We start from the raw sequence: 23,236 nt of genomic DNA, 5'->3' as shown, positions 1-23,236 counted from the left end.
ATTTCTTAATTATTTTTTAGTAGCATTAAATTGGAATTAGATTAGCTTTGACCATATTCACCCCCCGTCTAGGGTCCAACAATTATTACTGTAAAATTACAAAAGCTATAATACCAAGATAGATTCTTAATTGATATAAAAACATTGTATAAATAACTCAGTTCATGGGAATTATATAGATCAAAATTTTAATCCAAATAAAGAATCGCGATGAAGAGACAAATTAATATAGATCTCTTATAAGAAATCAAAAATTTTATGCAATTCAATCAAATATATTATCATTGAGCTTAAGTATTTCACACACAGTATTATTGGGTTGTGAGTATGATTGTTACATGAGTATATTTATTTTTTTGGGTATTATACTTTATTTTTTATTTTATATATACTCTTTGTGTAAATTGTTTGTCATCATCAAAAAGGGGGAGATTGTTGGTCTTTTTGTTTTGATGATGTTTTAATAAATAATTTACAACTAATATTATTTGTCTAGTGTTTGTGTTTTCTTATTTATTCTAGGCAAACAATGTGTTAGAGGTATCCATTGGAGGATGGAAGGAATATCGGTATGAAGCAATGCAATTCAAGTCAAGTTCCAAGTTCAAGCTTCATCCGCAAGTTTACCAAGAAGAGCTTCATCGTAGATCAAGAGCTTGGGTATAGTTTTTATAGTTTTGGTTTTATACTTGTGTGTAGATACTTTAAAGCTCAATATCATATACACACACAGTTTATTGGTTTATCCGATATCTTATTTTATCCACAAATAAAGTTTTTACAAATAAATTCCAAAAATTATTTATACATGTTTATCTTCAATGTGGATAGATTGTTTTTGGTTTAGTGATATAGATATGAAACAAATACACATTTATACACATTTATATATTTCATATTTATCATTTTGTCAAATGCATATATTGGGCAAAACTTCATTTTTGCATAATATTAAAATTTTAGTTTATAAACATCATAACAATATTTTATATCTTTTATCAAGTCTATAAAAATATTTTATAAGGTGTCAAAATATTGTTTAAGTCAAATTATAAAAAAACAAGTGTTTCATGTTTTCATGTTTTGACCAAGTTTTGCAAAACAATGATATTTTACAAATGGAAAGTGAAAACTAAAAAAATTCTTTTTGCAACATGTTTATTATCATGTTTATAAATATTTTCCAAAGTTTTATATTTATCTGAATTTATTTTTTATATTTAAAAGAGGTTTAAAGTTTAGGTTTATTGTTAATTTCAGGCTGATACTATGTTATCAGTCGACTGAAGATATCGTTTAGAATAACAAAAAGTTTTTGTTTCTTATTTGGTTGACTGATCAGTCGACTGACGGGGTCATTGGTCGACTGACGAGTTAATTAGTCGACTGATGATGTGTTGTTGACATGTAACGGTCAGCTCATCAGTCGACTGATGAACAATATCAGTCGACTGACGGCCCAACGACTAGTTTTTTCCAGCTTTGTACTGTTTTGATTTTTTGGTCTTTTTGTTGGGTTTTCTTGATCTTTGGGGTTTCCTATATATATCCTTTACCCCCTAACTACAGAAAAAACTAAGATAATTATTTAAACAAGTTTAAGAGTGTTTTTGTTTGTTTTTACAAAGTTTGTTTGTGAAGAATGTTCCACAAGAGCTTGAGGAGATCATCCATTGGTGTTTGAGCATTCAACTATTCTCCCTCTCTCTTGTCATCTATAGAAATTTTTCTAAACTCTTATCAAGCTATTTATTTGTTTTTTAACATTTTGTTAAGCTATATGTTATATTGAGTTTAGACTTGTTTTACTCATTGTTTACACACACAACCATTGAGCTTATTAACAATATCAGTCAACTAACAGCCCAACGGCTAGTTTTTTCCAGCTTTGTACTGTTTTGATTTTTTGGTCTTTTTGCTAGGTTTTCTTGATCTTTGGGGTTCCCTATATATACCCCTTGCCCCCTAACTTCTGAAAAAACTAAGATAATTATTTAAACAAGTTTAAGGGTGTTTTTGTTTGTTTTTACAAAGTTTACTTCTGAAAAAACTAAGATAATTATTTAAACAAGTTTAAGGGTGTTTTTGTTTGTTTTTACAAAGTTTGTATGTGAAGAAAGTTCCACAAGAACTTGAGGAAATCATCTATTGGTGTTTGAGTATTCAACTCTTCTCCCTCTCTCTTGTCATCTATAGAAGTTTTTCTAAACTCTTATCTAGCTATTTATTTGTTTGTTTATCATTTTGTTAAGCTAGATTTTATATTGAGTTTAGATTTGTTTTACTCTTTGTTTACACACATAACCATTAAACTTATTGTATTTAAATACATAGTATAATTCGGGTTGTGAGATTATGTGACTTAGAGAGTGAGCTTACACTTGGTTCTCATCCTTTTATTAGAGAACAAAATTTGTATTTGAGCTTTCATTGTGAGGATACACTTTGTAATACACTTGTACACCGAGAGGAGTGTGTGGTGAGAGACGGGGTCGTCCTAAGAGGAGTGGCGTCGGTAGTAAAGCCTAGGAAGAGGTTGTAAATTCGAGCATTTGAGAGAGACACAGGCTAGAGATCATTACTTAGAGGGTGTAGAGAGGGATTGTAAGACTGTTGATTGTAAAGTTTTAGGTGAGCTAGAAAATCGAGTGTGATGTGTAAATGTTTTCGGGTGAGCGTCAAAAACCTAGTGTGATAGTGGATTTCTCCCCAGGAGTGTGGAGAAGGTCCAAACTCTGTGATCATATCGTGTGTTTGAGTTTTTCCTTGGCGTATTATTTATGCTCTTTGCTTATCTTATTCTATTCGCCATTGTCTATTGCTTATTGTTTATATTGCTTACTATCACATTTGCATCTTGTGTTTATTTCACCCTTATTTTATTTATTCTTGTATATATTTTATCATTCTTGTTAGGATATATTTCTTAATTATTTTTTAGTAGCATTAAATTGGAATTAGATTAGCTTTGACCATATTCACCCCCCGTCTAGGGTCCAACAATTATTACTGTAAAATTACAAAAGCTATACTACCAAGATAGAATCTTAATTGATATAAAAACATTGTATAAATAACTCAGTTCATGGGAATTATATAGATCAAAATTTTAATCCAAATAAAGAATCGCGATGAAGAGACAAATTAATATAGATCTCTTATAAGAAATCAAAAATTTTATGCAATTCAATCAAATATATTATATATAGGTTTGTATATTCTGATTTACTCAATGAGTAGGACTTAGATAGCCAATATGTTTTATTAGTTTATCTTTGTAGCCTAAAGTTAATATGAACAAATAACTTATTGGTGTTTAATCAAAAAGAAGACAAATAAAGTTTTATGAGTCAACATAATTATTAATGAAATTACATAAAAGATGTTTAATATAGGTAAGAAAATTAAAATGATAAGAAATATTGAAAGTGTTGGATAAGTTAATAGCATCTCTCAACTTAAAGTGCATATGATCTAAGTAATTAATTAAGAATTAAACCATGAATACATCTAATGAATAATAAAACACAACTTACGACCTATATTTGACAGAAAAAGAATGATTTAAAATAAATATCATAAAAAGCTCTTTACAATATTGTGCATGGAGGAAAAACCTTTAAATAGCTTTGTATAAACTTGAAAAACAAGATCGTTCATTCTTTCTAAGTATTAAAAGATCAATAAAAATTTACTAATCCACAATAAAAAAACGCACACACTAAGAATAATCTTTCGTTCCCAAATCAGATGTATACATACTGTTAAATATCAAGACCTTCAAATAATAATCTTCATATAATCAATATTCCTTCTCTTTTTCAACGATTCAAGTGATAAAATATAAATCAAGAACTACAAATTGAACATGAGATGTAGTGTTCATGTAAAACCCCGTGAATTTGAAAATATGTTGATAAATAATAATAAATGTATTATATAGTGATAAATAACATATATTAATATTTGAGTATGCTAGAAATTTATTAGAGATTAATTCAATGTATATATGTTAATATAGGACTGAAAACATGCACTATATACGCGAGCCTGAAATCTGGAAAAATGACTAATTAAGAGTATACGTGTTTTACATAATGATACAATTGGAATCTAGAAAAATACAAAAGACCAACGTTGTAGGTCTGTTCAATATATTTTCAATAAATCTTAAATCACCTGATTCTGAGGTCATATGAGAAAGTTACAATCAAAATACCGAAAGTGGTTTTCCTCGTCAGACTTGGTTTCCTAGTTCGGGTCAAACGGGTTTGTTTTGGGTTTACCTCTATAAATTTATATATTTTTCATAAACATTACTCTCTTTTATCATATCTCTAAACCCTAGCAGCCATCCTCTACCCTCAAAAATCCTAGATATTTTTCTTATAAATTTTGAGAGCTTTGTGAAGCACAATACCGACACGAGGGCGAGATTATCGACGTGTGACAAGGGAGAACGGGTTGTTTGCACTTGTAGATTGCTTGTTGTTTGTTTTAGAGACTTGCACATAAGCTTAAGGTAAGATTATCTGCATCCAAACCTTACCTGTAGTTTAAAACATGTGTTTATGAAGTAATATGATTACTATAATGCTTAGATCAAATTTTAACATGATAAAAAGTAGATTTTTGATATAAAATCTTAACCCGATGTTAGATCTACATGTTTTTCTTGTTCTTTATAATAGAAACATTATCATGATCATTAGGGTTGTTTAAGATTTTGTTTTTAACTTGTTAATCAAGTTCTAATAATGTTTAAACCCTAATTTGATATTTAATTAATATTACATATTGATTAGAGATGCTTAAAACCTAGGTTTGTGAAACATAAGAAATATGAGCAAATTTAAATCAAATTATATATGATCTATGAGTTTTTACAAGCAAGTATATGTCAAACATGTTAAGAAATCATGTTCTATCGAAGAATTTTGTTAATTAGGTTGTTAAACCCTAATTAGATTAACCCAATAGTTTGAATCATGTTCAAGATAATTTTTGTAAGTAATTATCAAAGCTTAAGTGTTGTTATATGTACCGTGATAAGAAAGATTTGTTTTTGAACAAGTATGATATCGTAAATCAACAAAACCTAAAAACTTGAGAAACCAGATTTTTTCTCTGGCCGGTCGACGGTGTCCTAGGGGCGATCGACCGGCAAATCTCCGTTTGTGCATGTTCCTAGTCTGATCGACTGGCGCCTTTGCGGCGGTCAATCGGTCTGCCTCTTTTGAGTTTCCTGAGTATTTCGGATACGATCGCGAGGTATGAGCCGTATGATGATACACTTACAGCCTTGAGTACACACGTATAGTATCGTAGCACGCATATGAGTATCCCGAAGGGGATTATGACAAGTGTTGTCCGATTAGCTTAAAATAAAAGATATGCATGTATTGTAATATACTGCTTGTTGATTATTTTACACACGAGATAGTTGTGAACACGAGTTGTGGATCCACACGTTGAGATATGTGCGTGGGTGTTGAATACACGTTTTGTTTGAGTCGTATCACATATTTAGAGTTGATAGTGTTCGTATAACACATGATAATGCATAATTCATTAATTATGGATGCTCGATGACGGATGTTTTCCCACAATAAAACCGCGGCTGTACCACACCAAGAGTATTGGACGTTTTCCCGCAATGAGACCACGGCTGTACCAATACTCAAAGATGATCGGGGTTTTCCGGATTAGGCTGATATGCCTACGCTCCGCTATATGATCATCTGGATGCATCATCCGGAATAGGGAGATATACCTATTGTCGCAGAATGATTGAGTAAGGATGTTATTTCCACACGATAGTGTGCTGTACCTTACAAGAGTATCGTTATTTCATGTAGAGAGATATATATAAATACACAGATGTAGTTTTGCTCCTATGTTAGATTACCCGAGAGTAGGGTACAATTGAGATACTTTTGGCATACATGACATGATCTATGTAGATGTTTATTTTGGATTATATTTTCCTTATAACTGTGCCACTACCCGAGGGTAGTCCGAGATTGTAACATTTGCTCATCATGTTTGAGGTTTGGGGTTGTAGTCTACTTTCATGTATTGCTTCTCTTTTACTTCTTAGTTGAGATTAATAATTAGCGATTCACAACTTGACACATATGGTATATATATGAGGGTTTCCTTATTTGGATTATTTCGCAAGACGTACCTGTCTCGTGTTGCGGATTTCTAGTTATTGGTTTCTTTAGATTGTTTATCTTTAGTTTGGTGTTAATATTTAGGTATCTACAACTTGAGATATATGGTATATACATGAGGGTTTCCTTGTTTAGATTATTTCGCTCGATGTACTTCGTCTCGTTTCTAGGTATCTAAATATTAATTCTATTAGATATGTGGAACATGATTTTAGATAGACTATGCTTAATAGGTAGAGCATCCACTTCATCTTGTAGCCCTTCCCCTAGGGACGGATGGAGGTGATCTTACTGTAGCGCTCTGATGCTCTTGTTGTTGTTCTTTTTATTTAAATTGCCTCTTTCAGGTAGTTCAGAGTTTTGGAGAGTCGCAAAATGACAGAGTTCTAGCACAGTCGCCGTCGCACAGTCTTAGTAGCTGATGCTCCATAGTATAGTTGCGTGCATTGTTCATATTTTAGAGTTGTATTTATTTTATAAAGGCAGAGTGCCTTAGTATGAGATTTAGTTTATTCATGTTGAGATATTTTATTATTTCAGATATAAGATGTACTTCAGTTGGGACATGATTCTTTTATTTATGAGATCTCATCTTCTATATCATGTGTATTATTTTTACTTCCTCATTTTGCTTGTTTTATACCTTCACTTCTTATTGATTATAGTAGAGGATATTACTGTGATTGGTGAAACGTGTTAATACACTGTGTGGGTGCATGACAGGTTTGATAATCCGGGTTTTACCTTAGACTACAGGCTTGTACAAACCCTAGGGCGTCACAGTTGGTATCAGAGCTCTAGTTCCTGCATCCTTAGGATTTTCTGTGTTGAGTCGTGGAGCTAGGATAAATTTTCCCAGGATTCATGTATAGAGTCTGCTAGGAATTCCTAGAATGAGTGAGGACATTATATACATATATTCGAAAGTTACGATTTTTTTATGACTACCTAATTTTGATTGAAAAGTATTTGCGTGAATAGTATGTGATACGTTATGTTATGTATATATATTTGTGACCTTTTTTACTATGCCTATTAATCTCTTCTTTTGATATTATAAATGTCGAGACGAGGATGCGGTCTAGATAAGACTCGTACCTAGAGAGCTGGGCAAGCAGAGCCTGAGCTGTAGCAGGCTCCACAATATCTGATTGATTTCGTAACGCCGATCGCAGAAGCAAACACTAGCAACACTCGAGGAGCGAGTAACGAGCCACATTACTTTTTCTGGAGTTCCACTACCAGTTGTACAAGTCGTGCCTATTGAAGAGGCAATACTAATGATTATACCATCACTATAACTAGCTATTGATAGAGCCATAGAGTAGGAGACTTGGCTCTATAAGAATAAAAAAGACATCAAACACAAAGAACATCATAGTTTCAGAGCACACCAGATTTATGTGTAGCCTATAAATGGAAGAAATATGTGAAGATTTCTTAACTTTGATTTAGTACTAAAGCAGAGTTATATGTATTCAGTGTAGAAGATATCACCAGAGGATAGTACCGGAGGATGCCACCAACTTTAGATTTTCATCGGAGCGACGAATACCTCTTATTTGGGAGAATTTTATTTGCTTCTTTAACAAGTAGTAGAACTAGTCCGATTAAAGCAAGGAGATATGCATGTAGTTAATTATGGAATCATGACCAGCATGACAATAACAAGGGCAAGAGACCTATTTCGGAATCTAGAGAGCCCCAGCAGCAGGTTAAGGATTTTTACCGCCAGCAACAAGGACATCATAAGAAGAGAGCACAACCTACAACATAATTCGAGAGTGTCGTAACAACGTAGAATTTGGCGTACATGTTACAATTGGAACAAGATTAGATATAAAGTGAAGGATTGTCATAGTACACTAGCAGTAGGCCAGCATGACAAGGGTCAAAATCAACAGTCTCAGGGCTGTGATTACGGCAAGCAACAGAGGATTTGAGACACCTCCAGCCGTCTCGAGGATTGAGAGGTTCTTAGGCCAGATTCATGCATTCAGGGGATTCCTAAGGGACAGACAGTCCCATATGTTCCACCACCATCAGCGTAGCAATCGCCAACCACCAGCAAGGTTTATACAGTCGTATCGCGTGATCATTATACGTGAAGAGCTTTCTTAGTGATTTTATTTCCAGCTCGGATCTTGTTGATTCAGAAGCTTCGCATTTTTTTTATCTATCATGATGTCATGATGAGACATCAGCTTGTAGCGCATCCTTTAGGCGTTCCATTATGAGTTTCTATTCCTTTGGGAGAAGTGTCTCTCTTAGATAGTATCTATAGGAGATGTGTCATTAGTTTAGATGAGTCTGAGTCCGTGGTTGATTTAATCATCTTACAAATATCTGATGTTTGATGTTATTCTTGGTATAGATTGGTTATCATCCTACCACATTAGTATAGAAAGTTTTGCAAAGACAGTCAGCTTGTGAGCATTCAATGAGTTTGTATAGACAGTAGCAACCTCACAGGGTAACCAAAATGCGGAGTCATTTCTAGCATACGTCGAGGTGGTGATGATATAGGATCGGGGTGTAGATTTGAGCGATACCGGAGTCATCTCACAGAATCAGGATGTCTTTCAGGACATAGCGATATTTCTTCCAGTGAGAGAGGTTGTTTTCCTACATCGAGTTGCAGCAGGCACCGTACCGATATTTTGAGCACCCTATCATATAGCACCCGCTGAGATGATGGAGCTATAGACTCAACTAGATAAGTTGTTATATCAGAGTTTCATTTTCCAGAGTCATTGTTATGGGAGCACCGGTCCTCTTCGTGGAGAAGACGGACGGTAGTATTCAATTATGTATAGATTTCAGTGAGTTGAACAAGGTCACTTCCTGGATCAGATATCCACTATTAAGGATTTATGACTTATTTGACTAGCTACAAGGAGCGCAACATTTCTCGAAGATTGATTTTCGTTCTGGTTATTCTCAGTTGCAAGTGCGGGGAATGGATATTCCTAAAACTACCTTTCTGACTCGATATGGGTCTTTCGAATTTCTTGTCATACCATTTGGGCTGACCAATACACCCGTGATATTCATAGATTTGATAAATTGGGTATTCTATCCATGTTAGGACCAGTTTGTGGTTGTTTTATCAACGACATCCTTATCTTTTTTAGATCGGAGGTAGAGAACAAGCAACATCTTCGTTTGACATTGCAGACTTTGCGGGAGCATCAGTTATACGCTAAGTTTAGTAAATACGAGTTTTTGGCTAACTTAGGTTAGATTTTTAGTCATGTTATCAGCAAGGAGGGCATTATAGTGGATCCAGCTAAAGTAAAAGCAATACTTAATTGGGAGCCACCGAAGATAGTTACAGAGATTCGTAATTATTATGGTTTGGCTGACTATTATAGGAAGTTCATTCAAGACTTCAAGAAAATTACGACACCACTTACACACCTTACGCATAAGGGTGTACAGTTTGTTTGGGGGAACGGAGTGTCAGGAAGCCTTTGAGACTCTAAAGGTGAAATTGAATACAATGTCAGTAATGGTTATTCTAAGCAGTGATAAAACATTTGTCGTCTACATGGATGCATAGTTAGCGGATGCATGGTTATTCCAAGCAGTATTTTGATGCAGACCCAGAGAGTATTGGCTTATATTTCATGAACATTGAGGTGTATCGTACCAGATACACAGTGTATCCAGGCATAATGAAAATGTACAAGGACCTAAAGAATCATTTTTGGAGGAGGTTCTAGGATTCGTTTGGTAGCCAGTTATGGTATTCTAGTGTTCTCTAACCATAGATAGATGGACAAATGAAAAAAAAGTGAACCGAGTATTAGAGTACATGTTGTGAGCATGTATTATTGACTTTCAGGGTAGTCGAGAGGACAACATTCATTTGATTTAGTTGATTATAACAACAGTTGTCAAGTAACTATTTGTATGGAACTATATGAGGCATGGTACAAGAGGCCTTATAGATTACCTATTTGTTGGGCAAAACCAGAGGGCAGCCTATTATTTGCATCAGAACTTGTGAGATAGACTACGAAGAAGGTAGTAGAAATTAAGGAGCGTATTCTTGCAACACAGAGTTGGTAGAAGAGTTATGTCGTTAGAGTTCCAGGCTAGGAACTATGTATTATTAAAAGTATCACCAAGGAAGAGAGCTCAGTGTTTTAGTAGACGGGGAAAAGCTTGCCTCGAGGTATATTAGTCCGTTCAGAATTGTTGAGTACATTGGAACCGTTTCATATCGACTAGATCTTCCAACATCAATGTTGACTATACACAATATTTTTCATATTTCGATGCTCAAGAAGTATTTACGTGATGAGGAGCAGCAACGAGTGTCAGACGCACCAGAGATCAAGCTTCATGACGATTTGACTATGATTGTGATTCCTATTTGTATTCTTGCCAAGGAGGACAAGAAGCTTAGAAACAAGGTGATACCTTTGGTTATAGGTCAATGGAACTAGAAAGGAGCTGAGGAGGCTTCTTAGGAGTGTGAGGAGAATATGCGTCACGACTACCACACCTGTTTAAGTAGGTAAATTGATTGACTTTGTTTGGTGTTCATGATTTCGTCATATTTATATTTAATGATAGAATCCATGTATTATCACTTAGCTCCTAATTATTCGGAATACATGATATATATATGGGGGGTTCCATGTTTGGATTTTTTTCCCGATGTACTAGTTCCGCTTAGTTAGGGGTTAAGTGGGAATATTTTCATTCTAGATTGTTAAGTATAGATATTTCTATGTTTCATATCTGAACATTAATGGTACGAGATGTATATGTGAGAGTTTCCTTATCTGGATTATCCCCTCAACATGCTTTTATGGTATTATTAACCTCTAAGATATGATTGCGGAATTTCGGGGAAGAAATTTTTTTAAGGGGGAAAGAATGTAAAACCCTGTGAATTTGAAAATATGTTGATAAATAATAATAAATGTGTTATATAGTGATAAATAACATTTATTACTATTTTAGTATGCTAGAAATTAATTTGAGATCAATTCAATGTATATATGTGACTATAGGAGTGAAATCACGCACTATATACATGAGCCTGAAATCTGGAAAAATGACCAGTTAAGAGTATACATGTTTTAGACAATGATAAAACTAGAATATGGAAAACTAAAAGGACTAAAGTTGTAGGTATCTTCAATATCTTTCAAACAAATATTAAATCACCTCATTCTGAGGTCATATGAGAAAGTTAAAGTTAAAATACCAAAGGTGGTTTTTCTAGTTAGACTAGGTTTCCTGGTTTAGGTCAAACGAGTTTGTTTCGGGTTTGTCTCCATAAATACCTATGTTTTTCACAAAAAATTCCTCTTTTTTTTATCATATCTTTGAACCCTAGAATCCACCCTCTCCTCTCAAAAACCCTAGATCTTTTTCTTATGAATTTTGAGAGCTTTGTGAAACACAATACCGACACGAGGGCGAGATTACCAACGTGTGGCAAGGAAGAACGGTTGTTTGCACTTGTGGATTGCTTGCTATTTGTTTTAGAGTCTTGTGCATGAGCTTAAGGCAAGATAATCTGCATTCAAACCTTGCCCGTAGAGTAAAACTTGTGTTTATAAAGTAATATGCTTATTTCGATGCTTAGATCTAATTTTAACATGATAAAAAGTAGATTTTTGATATAAAATCTTAACCCGATGTTAGATCTACATGTTTTTCTTGTTTTTTATAATAGAAACATGATCATGATCATTAGAGGTGTTTAAAATTTTATTTTTAACTTGTTAATTATGTTCTAATCATGTTTAAACCATAATTTGATGTTTAATTAAGATTACATGTCGATTAGAGATGCTTAAAATCTAGGTTTGTGAAACATAAGAATTATGAGTGAATTTAAATCAAATTATATCTGATCTAGAGTTTTACAAGCAAGCATATGTTAAACATATTAAGTAATCATGTTCTAATCAAGGAATTTTGTTAATTAGGTTATTAAACCCTAATTAGGTTAACCGAAGAGTTTGAATCATGTTCAAGATGATTTTTGTAAGTAATTATCAAAGATTAAGTGTTGTTATATGTTTTGTGATATGAAAGTTTTGTTTTTGAACAAGTTATGATATCGTAAATCAACAAAACCTGAAAACTTAAGAAGCATATTTTTTTCTCAGGCCGGTCGACCGGCGCCCTAGGGGCGATCGACCGACAAATCTCTGTTTGTGCACGTTCCTGGTCTGGTCGACCGGTGCCTTTGGGGTGGTCGATCGGTCTGCCTCTTTTGATTTTCCTGAGTGTTGTTTGCTTGCATTTCGGATGCGATCACGGGGTGTCAGCCGCATGATGATACACGTACAGCCTTGAGTACACACGTATAGTGTCGTAGCACACATATGAGTATCCCAAAGGGGATTATGACAAGTGTTGTCCGATTAGCATGAAATAAAAGATATACATGCATTGTAATATACTGATTGTTGATTATTTTACACACGAGGTAGTCGTGAACATGAGCTGTGGATCTGCACGTCGAGCTATGTGTGTGGGTGTTAAATACACGTTTTGTTTGAGTCGTATCACATATTTAGAGTGTGACGCCCGCGGGTTCACACAAGGCTGCAGTCCGAGGTGAAACCAGAGATGTCAAACCTGCCATGCACCACACCGTGCAATAACATGTTTCACCATCACAATTACTATCTCTCTAATGGAATCAAAAACAAGTGTAGTACAAAGCAAGTAAAAGATTATACAACAATTGCTTAATGGAATAATAGGACTCAAATAAATACATCTCATAAATAAAAAATAAGCTGAAGTACACAATCAAAGTCTGAAATGAATAATAAAGATCTGGAGAGCTCAACATGTCTCAAAGTACTTAATGTCTGATACATGAAATAAGGCAAACAGCCTTTATAACTCTGGAACATAAACCTCTCAAGTCTAAAATGTCTCAAGTGGAGTACAAAAATAAATACATCTAAAAAGAGGATAGTAGACACTAGTAAGGGTCGTCCTCAACCTGCGACTCTCCGGGCTCCTGGCTCGTTACCTGAAAGGGGGAGGGACAACGAGCGTCAAAGCGCTAGCGAGCAACACCGCAACCAACCCCAAAGGATAGGGCTCGTTGTATATGAAAATACAGTGAATACATAATATTCTAAAATCATAGATCCTAACAAAAGAGGACTTTAGTATTTAGAGATTTATAACACGAGCATAGGTACGTCGAGCGAAATAATCCAAACAAGGAAACCCTCATGTATATACCTTGTATCTCAAATTGTAAATCCCTAAATACAATTCCCGAGGTTTAACACAAGAAACAAATAAAGAAAAAGAATAGAAACCCATCTCTACCGATAACGTGTAAACTTGTCAAATCTACTATATATGTCATGTCCAACCAAGGTAACTATCATGTTCCAGCCTCATATAATATGTTGTGTTCCAAACTTGGTTAATAAACCTAATCAAAGTTTAACAATAATCCAACATAAAATTGAAATGGATTATAGTCCAACACGAGGACTTTAATGAGTTATAGTCCAACACGAGGACTTTAAGGGATTATAGTCCAACACGAGGACTTTAATGGATTATAGTCCAACACGAGGACTGTATATATAAACCATGGAAATACTAGAAGTAAAGGTATACATATTCTACTCTTGTGCATGCCTCGCTGTACAGATCTAAGCTTGTGTCAGAAAAATGTCATCTTACATATGTAGATGAAATCATAAATACTGTAATTTAATACCCGATAAACAAGGCAACTTCTCATTCCGATGAGTCGACTCAAATCAACTATGAGTCGACTCATGTCTCATGGGTTGATTCATGAACTGACGAGTCGACTCGACAGACACTAAGGAATAACAGGAATTGACTTTGTGAGTCGACTTATGACAGTCATGGGTCGACTCAACCTGATGAGTCGACTCATGATGAGTCATAAGTCGACTCACGGGCTGAAAACTGGAAATTTCACAACTGCCGCTCGTCCATCTCGTCCCATACTCCCAACATACTGATCTTTACCTCCATAACTATCAATTCTAGACTATGAGGTAGTGATATATTCATGTATATAGCATGAAAAACGATACTAGCATGTTAGATCTAACTTTTAACTCCTAAACATGAAATAAAGCATTTAGTCAAAAAGAAAACTCATATTCTTATTTCTAGATCTGGGTTTTCATGAAAAACTTGTTGGTGGGGATTTAAAATCCGAAATACATGATCTCTAGCATTAACCCTAACAAAGATGTTGATTTATACTTGAAAATAAGTCTTAGGCTCAATAAAACTCATGAAAAACATTTGTAAACTATTAAAAACATGGGAGAAGGATTGGGCGAGATGTTACTCACCTCAAAAGTGATGATGAACAATCCCCTTCGCTGCAATCCACGAAAAGTCGCTAAAAATCCCCAAAAATCGCCCAAGAAATCCCAAAACGAGCTAGGGTTTAGAGGGGGAGAAGAGGCTAGGGTTTCTCTAGGGTTTTCTGATTAAAAAGAGTGTTTTTTTTCGGGTAGAGGGAAATATATATATGAGTGGATAAAACCCGACCCGAAACCCAAACAAACCCGACTCAGAAAACCAGAAAAACCCCGATGAGTCGACTCACGGCAGTCGTGGGTCGACTCATGACTCATGGGTCGACTCATGATATAATGAGTCGACTCAGCAGAGACTAAATGACAACAGGACTCGATTCTGTGAGTCGACTCATGACAGTCATGAGTCGACTCATGGACTAGAAACTGCACACTAGGACTCTGTTGCATATGATTTGAAATCTTGCACACTCAACCTCATTACTGATATACATATACATACTCAAAATCTACGGGGTCTTACATTCTTCCCCCCTTAAAAGAATTTCGTCCTCGAAATTCAGGAAATCACATTTAACTCATAAAGATACTTGAAAAATATGACAAGGGTCTAATCTAACCCGCACACATATACATTTCGCAATAATGAATGCTAGTTAGCACATAGTGACATTCATACTTAACGACCTAAAATGATAATATTCTTACCTAACCCCAAATCTAACGGAACTAGTACGTCGGGCGAAAAATCCAAACAAGGAACCCCCCATGTATATACCATGTGTTCCGAAAGATTAAGAATTAAGTAAGAATACCCTCATTCTAGTGTTAAATATAAGTATCAACATATATAGATATAAATATACAAGTAAGAAGTCATATAATAAATACTTTAATTAGTTTTACCTTCTCGAACAAGTGTGGGTAGTCGCGTCGCATGTCCTCCTCGCGCTCCCATGAAGCTTCCTCAACTCCACTTCTGTTCCATTGAACTTTCACCAATCGAATCACCTTGTTCCTGAGTTTCTTGTCTTCCTTAGCAAGTATAGACACTGGGATCTCAATAGTAGTCAAATCATCTCGAAGCTCAATCTCCGGTGCATCTAACACCCGCTGCTGCTCTTCATCATGCAAGTGTTTCTTGAGCATAGAAACATGGAATATATTGTGTATACTAGACATAGAAGCTGGAAGATCTAGTCTGTATGACACAGCTCTAATCCTCTCCAAAATCCGGAAAGGTCCAATGTATCTAAGTGCAAGCTTCCCTCGCCTCCCGAATCGCTGTACGCCTTTCATAGGCGATACTTTCAGCATAATTAAATCCCCAATCTGAAACTCTAGGGGTCTTCGCCTCTTATCTGCATAACTCTTCTGCCGACTCTGAGCGGCTAAAATCCGCTCCCTGATCAATGCTACCTTCTCGGTAGTTTGCCTCACAAGCTCTGGTCCAAGCATCAAACTATCCTCAGGCTCTGCCCAACATATCGGTGATCTACAAGGTCTCCCGTACAATGCCTGCTGCCAAATGAGTCCTGGAAACTCCTCCAAAAATGTGAAGTGAAAACCGATCCTCGATCTGACACGATCGTGTCCGGTACTCCGTGAAGTCGAACTATCTCCCGAATGAAGATCCTCGCATACGCCTCAGCTGTATAAGTAGTCCTCACTGGGATAAAATGTGCTGACTTTGTCAACCGGTCCACAATGACCCAAATTGAATCATTCCCCTTCTTAGACTTGGGCAACCCTATAATAAAGTCCATAGAAATGTCCGCCCACTTCCACTCTGGAATAGGCAACGGCTGAAGTGTCCCTGCCGGTCTCTGATGTTCTGCCTTCACCTGCTGACAGGTAAAACACTTCGCCACATATTCTGAAATCTCTCTGCGCATATCACTCCACCAAAAGTGCCTCTTCAGGTCCTTGTACATCTTTGTGGTCCCTGGATGTACTGTGTACCGAGTACGGTGTGCCTCATCAAACAACTCCCTCTTCAGCTCTGCACTGGCTGGCATAACCAATCTACCCTTCATCCGTAGACCTCCATCTGCTCCAATGGTCCAATCGGCCTTAGGCTCTTTGGAAATCTCCTCCTTACGGATTTGAATCCAAGAATCCTCCAACTGAGCTCTAACAACTCTGCCGCTCCAAGTTGGTTGCACTGATATAGCTCCCAAAAATGCACTAGTGCCACCAAACTCAGGTCTAAAATAAACTGGCTAAGAGTGAGAAGATCTCTATACAATGAGCACCTCAAAGTCGTAACCTGATGTCGACGCTTCCTACTCAAAGCATCTTCTATGACGTTCGCCTTCCTCGGGTGATACTGAATCGCGAACTCGTAGTCCTTGATAAACTCAATCCACCTCCGCTGCCTCTGGTTGAGTTCCTTCTTAGAGAACAGATATTTCAGACTCTGGTGGTCTGTGAACAGCTCGAACTGCACACCATACAAGTAGTGCCTCCATGACTTCAGTGCGAAAACCACTGCTGCTAACTCCAAGTCATGAGTAGGGTAGTTCTGCTCATGCACTCTCAACTACCGTGAGATGTAAGCTACTACTCTCTGAGTCTGCATAAGAACGCCTCCCAATCCTGCCAAAGATGCATCTGTGTAGACGACGAATGTCCTGTCGCTGCTTGGAATAGTCAAAACTTGTGTTGTGGTCAACTTAGCCTTTAATATATCAAAGGCCTCCTGGCACCCTGTGCTCCAAATAAACTGTACACCTTTTTTCGTAAGGCGTGTAAGTGGCGTCAAAATCTTCGAGAAATCCTGGATGAACTTCCTGTAGTAACCTGCTAAACCCAAAAAGCCACGAATCTCCATCACCGTCTTTGGCGGTTCCCAATCAAGCACTGCTGAAACCTTAGCTAGGTCTACCGATATGCCCTCTCTGCTGATGATGTGGCCGAGAAACCTGACCTCTAAAAGCCAAAACTCACACTTGCTTCTGCAAAGCTAAACGGAGGTGCCGCTCATGATCTGCCTCCGATCTCGAATAAATGAGGATGTCGTCGATGAAAACAATCACGAACTGATCTAAGAATGGACGAAAAACCTGGTTCATCAAGTCCATGAAGACCGCGGGTGCATTGGTCAACCCAAATAGCATGACCAATAACTTGAAAGATCCATAGCGCGTGAGGAAAGCGGTCTTGGGGATATCCATCTCCCGAACCCGTAACTGATGATAACCAGAATGAAGATCAAACTTCGAGAAGAACTGCGCTCCCTACAACTGGTCGAACAAGTCATCAATCCTAGATAGTGGATACCTATTTCGGATAGTGACCTTGTTCAACTCCCGATAATCTATACACAATCTCATATTGCCGTCCTTCTTCTTCATGAAGAGGACCAGCGCGCCCCATGGAGAATGACTCTGACGAATAAAACCCTGAGCTAACAACTCGTCCAACTGGGTCTGAAGCTCTCTCATCTCAGCTGGCGCCATGCGATAGGGTGTGTGGGATATCAGGGCTGTGACCGACTATAACTCAATACAAAACTCAACCTCTCTCACAAGAGGTAACCCAGGTATGCCCTGAAAGACATCCTAATAATCCGAGACAACTCTAGTCTCTAACAAATCAGAACTCTGATCCCGTCGTATCACATCATCGATGAACAGCAGAAACGACTCCGCAAAGCGATTGCCCTGAGAAGTGGCCACAATCATCTCGGACCCATCGGACGCTCGCAATCTGACTGTCTTCGTAAAACAGTCAATACTAATATGGTAGGACGACAACCAATCCATACCCAAAATGACATCAAACTCGGACATATGCAAAACTATCAGATCGACTATGAACTCCGACTCATCTAAACTGACGGTACACCTCCTACAAACGCTCTCCAGAAGATCGTTTAGTGACTAAAATGGTACTTGAAGAAGTACCCTTGGATCTCCACGAGCGAAGACTCAGACAATAACTAGGTATCATAAACATGAACCTAGATCGTAATTAGACGTCGTGTGGCTAGCTCAAGCCTGATGTCAATTTTGATTACAGGAGTTACTTCTTGCTACTGATATGCTTAAGTCCCGTGCAAGAGGAGACTTCTTTCTCAAAAACTTCCTCTCATCCCTTAGCATAGAGCCTAGAGAGGTGTAAGTAGGAGCTATTTTTTCTACTGTGAAAAATTCTTATTTTCCCAGTCTCGTGAGATCAAAGGAGTACGAGCTATAGATTGGTGTAGCTCGTATATGCTCCTCTGTCGTCATATTACCCATATTTTATAAATATAGGGCAGTAGCAAATAGCAACATATACTCATCACTCTTATAATTGGATAGTTTGAATGTTGCCTTCTTGTAGTAGAGTCTTCGATCAATAAAAATAAACTTTTTATTTCTTAAAATTGTCCATTTCATATGTTTGATTTTACGTAGTTTATTTCTGAAGTGATCTTGAACTCTACATAACTTTGCATGGGGTTAAAGTGCTTGGAAGTGACTCTGGCTTCATTGTGTTGATGAGGGTCAAATTGAGGTTTTCCTAATGAGGTCTCGAACAAAATTGAGCTAGATTTTTCTCAATTTTGGAGACTTTAAAATTTTGCCAAGACATGTTGGTGTGGTTCACTATATAAGTCTCAAACAAATTGAGTTAGAATTTTCTCAATTCAGAAACTTAGTGAAAATTTTCCAAGTAATTTTGGCGGGGTTCGCCTCAGTAGTTCGTTGAATGGGGAGAAGTTCACTTACTTGTGAAACAACTGTCTGGGAAGCTCAGTAAGTCAATTCATGCAAAGCTCAATGAGTCGGTTAGGCGAGGCTCAGCCTAAGAATTTATAATTTAGGTCTACGATTTGCATGCCTAAAATTGTGGCAAAGCTCATTCCAAACGAGATTCTTGGTAAAGTTTGAGTAGAATCTTTGGCAAAGTTCAGGGTGAAATCTTTGATGAAGTTCAGTAGCGAGATCTTTGGTGAGGTTTTGTAGCAAGATACTCGGCAAAGTTCAAGGCAAAGAATAATCAGTGAAGTTGAAGGCTAGTCTACAAATATACTATCTTCCTTCTTCTTCTTCACTTTGATTTCAAAAGCTCTCTGACTTTTCTCCAAGCCCTAGTTTTATCAAAATCCCCTTAAGTTCCTTATCAATGGCTCCTCGTCATGCTGTCTATAGAGGAAGAGGCTATGCTTGAGGAGCTCGTCGACCATGAGCTGAAGAGGCGTCAGCACAACTGGAGATGGCAGTGGGTTAGATTTGAACCTATTAATGGTGATATTGAGGTTAGCCTAAAGCTCAACTTATTAGCTTTAAGAAATGCCTTAAGGCATTTAAAAAACTTGATCCGCTACTAAAGGCAAGATCTTTATGACCACTTGTGGTCTTTCTGATGATGATGATGCTTTGGTCATTCCAATATGACAGGGGCTGGAAGGGTAGCGCCACCAAGCCCTAAGCCTTATTCTGATGAGGGTCTCGACATGGCTATAGCTACTATTGATGGGCTAAAGATTTTGTCTACGGGCATTGAAGTTGCGTCTATGGACATGCCGATGACCACAACAATGATTATGAGGACTGCTGCCTAATTTATCATAGTGACGTTTGTGACATCGTCACTGTAGATGTTTCAAACATCTTGGTCATGTTTGCACTGTTTCTTATGTAGGGTAATGAACGGATACAAGTATTGGTGGCTATCTCTCCGACTACCACGGATGCAGTGATGGTCTCCACAGGAGTAGGCCCTTCATATCACATTGAGGTTCACCAATCTCCTAATCCTAAAGAATTAATTGAGATGGAGATAAAGATCTTGATGAAGAGTTTGATGAGACTGTTCAACCAAAATGTTGTGATTGCCTTGCATTTGTAGAGACGCTTGTCTATTCGCACTCTTAAACTAGTGAGAGATCACCTTGGTCTTTGGTTATCAATTCTCAGTTCTGCTCATACCAAACCCTTCTAGATGGTGATTGAGAAAGCTGAGTTCTACTTTCAAGAGCTACAAAAGCTTTGTACAGTTGATCTCGATGGTATTGCTGACATCAAATTCCATCGTCTCTTGGCAACTCAATGTAAGGCTGGAGAATCTGGTCGTATAAAAATGGAGCGGATCAATATAAAAGTTCAAGGGTTGAATGATAGCATTGCATCACCTGACGATCACCAAGAAACTCTCAGTCATTAGGTCTTAGAACACTCCCATCGATCCCATAATCTTGAGGGAACATGCCCAAAAGGGTACGCATGATGCTAGAGATTCCAGGATGGCTGAGTGTATTGCACAAATACACACTTTTTATCTGTTTTTCCTGTAGGAACCTTTTGTAACCATTTAGCTCTTTTGATAATAAAGGAACTTTTGACTTTTTCAATGCATGTACGATAGAGGTGTAATGTTAACGTATCATAATGATATCTTTGCTGGGAAGAATAGGTTAGGATCAAATTGGTAGAGGTGTAGTGTTAACATAATAATTTGATCAAGCTGACTTATTCAGAGGTGTAATGTTAACATTAAAGTATAAGGATATTTGACAAAGATGTAGTGTTAGTCAAATTTACTAAGATAGATCGATAAAGATGTAATGTTAACTTGTCAACGAAATGGTTTGGCAGAGGTGTAATGTTAACTAGTTGGATCGTGAGAAATTGTTCTGAAGTGTATTGTTAACATGATGGTTTGATCGAATTGACACTGTTTAGAGGTATAATGTTAACATGACAGTGATGATGTATTTGGAGTCAAGCAGAGGTGTGATGTTAACTTAATGACTCGTTAGGGATTTTGATTGGACTTTGGATCAAGAAGATCAACATCTCTAGTCAGAGGTAGAAACTTAAACGTGACCATGATTTTTTTGGGGGGAGATGATATTGGCCAGAATCACATATAGTATTTCTTGAGAAATCTCCTATTGATTGGCGCGATGAGCCTATTGCCATTTTGGTCAATTAGGTGATATGCTCTATTTGAGTAGACTATCTCTATAACAAAAGGACATTCCCATTTGGGTTGAAATTTTTCTTTAGGCTTATGCATCATGACCATGAGTCAACGAACGGCTAAGACCAAGTCGCCTTCTTTAAAAGATTGTTCTCTGACTCTCCTGTTGAAGGCTCTCGAAATCCATGACTGGTAGATCTTTATTCTTTGCTAAGCTTGAAGTTTTTAGCTCATCTAGTACTTCTAGTTCTTGAAGGCACTTTTGATGATATTGTTCGGTTTTTATTTTCTCGGCGATGGCGATTCTGAGTGATGGTACTTGAATTTCTAATGGATCACAGCTTCATATCCATATACTAAGGAAAATAGCATCAAGCCAGTAGGTGTGCGTACTGTTATTCGATAAGGTAATACACACTGCCTAAGTTTCTTGTTCTAATCTTGTTTGTTAGAGGAGATGAACAGTTTCTTGTACTAATCTTGTTTGTTAGAGGAGATGAACTTCCTCAGAAGTTTGATGGTAGTTTTGTTGAAAGCTTCAGGTAGACCATTAACAGTTGGGTTTGTATGACATAGAAGACACATTTAAATTCTGAACTTGTTGCAAAATTTAAAGAACGGTCAACTGGTGAATTAAGGACTATTGTCACAAATGATTCGTCTAGGAACGCCGAATCGATAGATCACGTGATGCCTCAAGAATTTAATCACATAAGATGTCTTGATTTCTGTGAGAGGAACAACTTCAGCCCATTTGGAGAAGTAATTTGTAATGGCCAAGACGACTCGATGGCCTTTGTCCGATGGTGGGCTGATTGGCCCAATGATATCCATTTCCTATGCTTTGAATGACCATGAGGTAACAGCTGGGTGTAACTCTTCCAAAGATTGATGTAGGAAACTAGCATGGACTTGACATGCATGACATTGTTTAGCATATGCTACTACATCTACTATCATTGTGCTAATAGTAACCTAGACGATGAAGTCGGTCCTAAAGTTTAAGATCTGGTTGATGAGCACCACATGCACCATCATGGACTTGTATTAATACTTCTCAATCTTTACTTGGTGATAAGCATTAGAGCAACACACTATCGAAAGACCACCGATATAACGTCTGTATAGCAGAATCATAAAAGAAGTACAAAGCTCTTCTTTGAATAGAGATTGATTACTTTGGAATATCAAGTAGTATTGCATGCAAGATGTAGTCAATGATTGGGAATTGCCAATCATTATTTTCGAAATAAATTTGCATGACATGCACTTTGTTAGCTTTGAGAATTTAAACTGGGGAGCATAGTTGATGGCAAGCCTCTGTGATTCACCTAGTTGATTTGGGAGCCAATGTAAGTGTCTCTGCCAGGGATGCCAAAGCATCCGTATGGGTGCTCTCAAGGTGGGCTACATAGTTGATATAGAAACCTTCGAATGGCTGAGCAATCTTTGTCGCCGCTTTGTGTTAGGGTATGAGGTCGTTGTGGTGGACCTCATATTCTCCTTTGATCTGATTCATAATCAATGTAAAATCACCATGGACATCACGTTGTAGGTCGATTACAAGGGCATTATATTCAGATTCGTTGTTGGAACATATCTTGGTCAATGAATAGGCCCGAGAAAGGACATGTCCATGGGGATCGATCAACAATACCCTACTGTAGACGGTAAAAATTATAGGGGCAAACTTTTACATGAATTCGCCTGCGAGATAGAGTCGCCCACTCAAATTAAGGGCAGGGCTCGTCTACGGGTTTAAACTCGCTAGCGCAAACCCAAACTGCACGAGCCCCGAATTCACCCGCGGTTGTTGATCAAGGATTCGTC

This window comes from Asparagus officinalis, chromosome 7 (assembly GCF_001876935.1).
Source record: "Asparagus officinalis chromosome 7, Aspof.V1, whole genome shotgun sequence".
In the NCBI taxonomy this organism is placed as follows: domain Eukaryota; kingdom Viridiplantae; phylum Streptophyta; class Magnoliopsida; order Asparagales; family Asparagaceae; genus Asparagus; species Asparagus officinalis.
Note: the sequence above shows the minus strand (reverse complement) of the source record.